The sequence below is a fragment of the Nothoprocta perdicaria genome, unplaced genomic scaffold (assembly GCF_003342845.1).
Source record: "Nothoprocta perdicaria isolate Ctin4 unplaced genomic scaffold, notPer1 scaffold_247, whole genome shotgun sequence".
Classification (NCBI taxonomy): domain Eukaryota; kingdom Metazoa; phylum Chordata; class Aves; order Tinamiformes; family Tinamidae; genus Nothoprocta; species Nothoprocta perdicaria.
Window position 1 is genome coordinate 729,112 of NW_020455474.1, and position 6,115 is coordinate 735,226.

Consider the following 6,115-nt stretch of genomic DNA (forward strand, 5'->3'; position numbering starts at 1 on the left):
CCCATGAGTAGGGAATTGTGAAGCCCTCCGAAGTGCAGAGCTGGGTACATTGGCACCAGAGGCACGCAGGGCAAGTTTAACACTGCAAGGGTGGGAACCTCTGCCTAGCACTCATTTCGTTCGTGGTTTCTACATATTCACAAAGATATTTTAGGAAGGTGCATTCTTATTCTAAAGAATAACAATTTTGGCATATATTATGTTATATTGCTATGTGAAATCTGGTGGGAAATCACACTAATAGGGAGGTGATTGCCCAGCTGGATGACGGGCTTGCAGATGCTGAAAGTGGGGGTAGGAGTGTCAGAGGGATCAGCAAAAACACAAATCCCACTGAAAAGTGATGGRTTTGGGAGGTCTTCAGCAAAAATCCCCCCCTCAGTCCAGAGAGTTTTAATAAGTTTTGCACATGAAGGATGCAGAGGCACTTAAAAAAACAGATGGACCCTACAAGGGTATTGCCYCCACACACCCCATCCTACTGCCTCGCCCGGGGCCGTAGAGACCCGCTCACATTTTAATGCCTTTGAGCAGCTCTCGAATGAGTCAGATCTCCAAACGCACCCGCTTACAAGGCACAAATAAGGCACAATGCGAGACACAAACACAAAAATGAAGAGCAGACCGAAAACAAACATACCGGGCTTGCAACCGATGATAAATCACACAGGCATCATTTTTTTGTTTGCTTTTTTAAATCCTAAAGCTTTTAAAATTATGCCACGCCAGATGTTCCAGGATGGCATCTGAGCTCTATTATTTAATAAGTCCCTTCAGCCAGATTGTTCACAAATAAATAAACCATGAGATTAAGGGGAAAAAACATGGCACTAAAAGGATGTGCTCCGTTTGCTCTGACCAGGTATTGTTAAAAATAGAGGAATAACGAAGGCAAGGGGAGGGCTGTGTGCTAGGCACTCATGTCCTTCGAGTGCAGCTGGGATAAAGATGCAAATGCCATGTGTCCCTGCTCCTCAATGCCCGAATGGAAAGGATTAGCAGTATTTTCGGGCTTGCTTGCCTTGCTTTGCTTGGGGGAGCATCTTAGCAGAGGGGGCTGCGGATGCTGCCTGTTTTCCGCTCAGCTGCTGCCTCTTTTTCCATCCCAGTTAGCGCCGTCTTGCCTGGGGCCACTGAACTAGATTCCCTTTCTGGGGCAGCGTCACAAGGAGGGTTTGCGGCAGGGCGAGGGCTCCCGTCTGCACAGATCCTTTGGCCGCACACGTGTGCCCGGGGAGCCCGCGGCGCCCGCGCTGYCCCCGGCGCCTCCCGTCCCATCGGACGCCGTCAGCCAGCCCGGCTATCCCGCACATTCTCATCTGCTTGGAAGCAGAACCCTGCAAACCACGTTGAAGGGATTTGTTTGGATCAACTGCATGCGCCAGAATATAGAAATATTGAAAATAATGCATATTTAACACTTGCGTTTCTTAAGGCAGAAATGCTTTTCCTGCTTTGTAAAGAACCAGYAGTCTGATATTGATAGCAATAACATTGCCTTCTTTATCTAATATCCTAGTCTCCAAGATTAATTTTCCAAATGGAGTCTCTTTTTGGGCAGATAGTGGCCAAATGTCACCATGCATTGCTAGGTGAATCTGTCCCTGCCTGCATGAAGCCAATTGCTGGAATTGCCCTCTGAACTGACCAAATAGATATTACTTTATGTAAAAGTGGAAACATTCACTTACATTTAAAGATTTGAATTATATCAAAGCCATTTTTGCATATGCAGCTGCTGGGTTTAATTAGAATTGTAACAAATTTGTTGCTAAGCTAGTTTTCTTTTTTCAGGTAACAGAAAACCTTCTTATACCCGTGTTCTTGGGTCAACCCCACTCCTGGATCAGTCCTTCCACCCTTTGTTTTTGAATGAAACATCCAAGGCAGCCTAAAATATATTCAGTTACTCTTTATATTGCATGAAGTTGTAGATCTAGAAAGGGACGACCCCATCCATCTCATCACTCTGATGAACCAGGAGTCATTCCAGCAGATGTTTGTCCAAAGATCTCTAGTCTGAGAGATCCCATAGCTATCCTAAGCCATCTATCCCAGAGCRGTTTTATTATTCCTCTTAGCAAGTTCTGTTTCAGTTTTCTGCTCTCTAGCCTTCATCTTTATTGCCGCATATCCACCCCATTTTAGCCCTATCCACCACAGACAGAGCAAATATATTGTACATAATGAACACAATATTTTTCAGTCATCGGATGTGAAAACACGCGGCGCAGGTCAGGCGGCTACACAACCCATGTGAAATGTTTTTCTATTTTGATGGTGAATCATTTTGTCCATCATTCTCCACGAACAGTTTTCCAGACTGGAAAACTTACCGAAAGCTGTAATTTTGCATCTTACTAATGAGAACTTTGTGCTAGACAATACGAAAATCTTATTGAAGCCAAAATAAAGCACACCTGTCGTTTCTGCTGTGCTGGCAGAGCAGAAAGCTAGATTGCGTTGAGACAATTTATTCTTGATAAATTTACATTGCTGTTATTTGCTTTGTCTTCCATTTCTTATGAAAGAAAACACATTTTTTCCAATGTTTTCCGCAAAGTCAAATATAATGGGCTAGTGAATGTCTTCCTGGCTGTCCCTTGGTCTCTCTAGAGAGATCCATGTTCTGGTCTCTCCAGCATCATCCTCGTCACTAGGAACACTCAAAGATGACCACTAATGTCTTTGACATTTTAGCTTACCTTTTAAGTACTCTGAGGTGGGAGTCATCAAGACCTGATGACTGCAAAGCATCTCCTTTATCTCTTATCTCTTTGTGAACTGTTCTTCCTTACTCAAGACTGAGATCTTATCAGTTTGTTACTGGAATTCATTTTATTTGTCATCTGATTACAGTTGATCTAATTTGTTAAGTATCAATGCAAAAAGACAATAATCATTATTTTTACAACATCATTTGTTGATACAAACCTCCTGCTGTGGAGCTGCTGACAAACCCTTTTGAGGGGCCTCTTTTACACTCTGGATGTACTTCCAAATGCTTTTATATATATATATTCCTATGGTCCTTTCTCTATTTATCTTTTATCTTATTTTACATCCTGAATATTTTGATTATAATCTTACATGCTTGTTTCATACCAATTACCCATAATAACATGATGTAGTTTCTGCTTCCTACATCCTTCATTATTATGTTAAAAGTGAATGAAGAGCTCATTATTCACCTAAGAGGGACATTTGTTTCTCTTCTCTCTTTCCTCTCTAATGGGAGATTTTTGCACTTAAAACTTTTATATCATCTTTTCAAGGCAGTGCCATTTTTTTTAACTCATTTATTTCCTTACTGAAAGATCTCAGAAAATGGCTTATCTATCCTGAGTATCTTAAAGTCTGCCTTCCAAATAGAAATTACTTTTATTTGGCTGTTTTTCTTCCTTTGCATCAGGACCGTGAAGTCTGTGGATGCACGAGGAGGATTCCCACCAGGTCACCTATCACCTCACCTCCCTAAACCAATACTTCTTTCTTCCCTAATCTAACCCTGGAGMTAGAACCTGCCTCCTTCCTTCTCCTTCCCCCCTTGCTTTTTCTGTGGTTGCCAGAGGACATCCCTGAGGCACTTCCACAAGCCACATTCGGGCTGTTTGGGACCACCCTATAAATCTGGCATGGAGTATAGTTATTAGGCGGGGGAAAGTAATTTTAGAAGACAGGTTTTAGACTTTGCTAGGACTTCCACACTGTATCCATAAGACACAGAAGGTTCCCACCCCTCACCTCTCTATGGGTGAAACTGAAGCAGATGTCTCTCTTCCCACCCAAGTCCATTGGTCCTTGACTAAGCATGGATTTTTTTTTCTTTTCCCTCAGCTGGAGAGTTAGAATTCAAAAAGGGTTTTCTTCAATTCCCTCGGCTTTAGAATACTTAAATATACTCTTACAGTTTTCTTGTGTGTTGTTTTACTTATTTGACATTATGTGGGTTTTATTTCACATATATTTTATTGGAAGAGCACACTGCTAACTGAAAGGCTGTTTTCACTTTTACTGGAAAAGCTCTTCTGAATGTTAGCTTTAGACTGGCAAATTTTGGGTAATTTGTACTCTCAGCAACACATTGCTATGAAAATTGGATTTGGGCAATGGGCACTCCCTGAGCTACTTTATTTTCAGTGTAATGACTTTAGCTCGAGCTTGAGAATACATCATGCTTCCATCCTTCCTTTCTCTCCTCAGAATCAGCTGCACATTTACAGCTCCTGCTTTTTAACTATTACTCAAACTGAACAGCACTTGAAAATGGGAAAAGTACCATCATTTTGGTTGTCTTGTAGAGCTGGGTCTTTGACAGAGAGAGATTTCAGCTGAAGTTTGTGTTTAGCATCCTGTGGAAAATAGACATAATTTAGCTGGGCTTGGGTTCTCTGCTCTCRTACCGTGAGGTGACCTCAATTCCTATCTGAAGTACCCCAACTTCAGCAGACTGCCTCTTTGGTTGTTAGACTGGAGGTTTTCTATAGTTGCTATTCATCCAAATGAGGGGAAAAAAAAGTTATTCCTTTCCTTCAGTCTCTCAGTGATTCTTGCTCTGCAAAATCTGATTTTATTGGCAATGAAAGGTCCTTCTGAGTTATGGACACTCTTGTCATCGTGGGGCCAGTCTCTCTCAGGTGTAACACCAGGCAAATTAAGTTTGAAAGGGGGCACTGGAGCTCCCCAGCTCAGGAGTTACCTCCTCTCCAGGCACATCTGCTATTCCATCTGGCTGCAATGCTTTTCTCTGTTTACTTGTTCTCCCTTTAAAATCCAAATGTGTATCGCTTAAAAGTGTGGAAAAAATATAGGCAGCTATGTGGTTTTGAACAAATACTAAATGCAATAAGACGATAATGGTGCCAAAATCAGGAACAGGCAGGGAAGCAATGGTGTGTCCTGATAACAAGCCCTCAGAGASCAAATATGTATTTTTTCTCTCTTGTGAAAAAGAATGCATGTGATATTACATTTCCCCATTCCCATTTTACCTACAGTAAAACACATAACAGATCCCGTGCCTTAGCTGAAAGGAAGATACTGAGAGAGGGATGTGACAAATGAAAGAAATAGTTGTTGTCAAAGGCAAACAGTTTCAAGTCTCCTGTTCCTTCACATGCAGTGACAGAGCCTGCAAAGCTGCTTGTCCCCCACTGCTGGTGCCAAAGGCATTAAAGTTGCACAARCCAATGGTCCAAGGCTGCTGATTTTCAGATATTAGCAGCAGCGAGAAGGTTTCTTAAGGCTGGCTGGTACATCTGGCTAATCCTCACCTAGGAGACACTTGTCAAAGAAAAACAAAGGCAATTCTGTCCAATTAATGTGGGGAGTTCTTCCTACAAATGAAGTTGCTTGCAGGTAGCAGAATTTAATTACTTTTCCCAAACCCACTCAAATCCTCACTCTATCTCTCTGCACAAAGGCTTACCACTGACAATATTTTGCACAAGTCCCAAAGACTTAATTTYGCATATTCCAATTAAAAAATAATCTAGAGAGACAGAAAATATAACCCATCTTTCTAAATTAATGCTCATATTTCTGTACAAGCTTTTAATCAAGGAAGGCAGCACAGCCCCTCCAGAGGCTTGTATGCCGTTGTGTTCCCTACAACGTTGTGTTGTTGGATTTCAAATATATTTCACTCCTTTATTCTCATGATCTCTTCAGTTCCTTATGAATCGCTTCCAGTTATTAGCTTTGTCTGCAGTTGCCTTTCTGTTTTGCAGATGGGGTTGTATTTGGAACAGGTTTTTTGTTATACRCGCTCAGTGCTGCTGTAAATTATTTTTATGGAGCATCTTTATTCGCTGGCTGTTCCCGAAGTGAAATGCTTTGCTTATCTCTAACCCTGTGAGGTTCCCAGGGCTTGACCTGGGGTCCGGGTGCCCTCCAGCTTGTCACACATGGTGGCTCCTGACACCCGCMCCCAAACCCAAGAGGTGCCCCTGGGTTTGCTCCTAATATTGTGCCAAAAGGCTCCCTTCAATTCGCTCCTGCTGCAGTGACAAGTCATGCATCCCTGGGGTATGTGTTGGCACATGGGGTGGGTGCTCCCCAGCGATGGTTTTCTCACTCATCAGAACTTAGTCCTCAACACAGCCATGGCAACAAC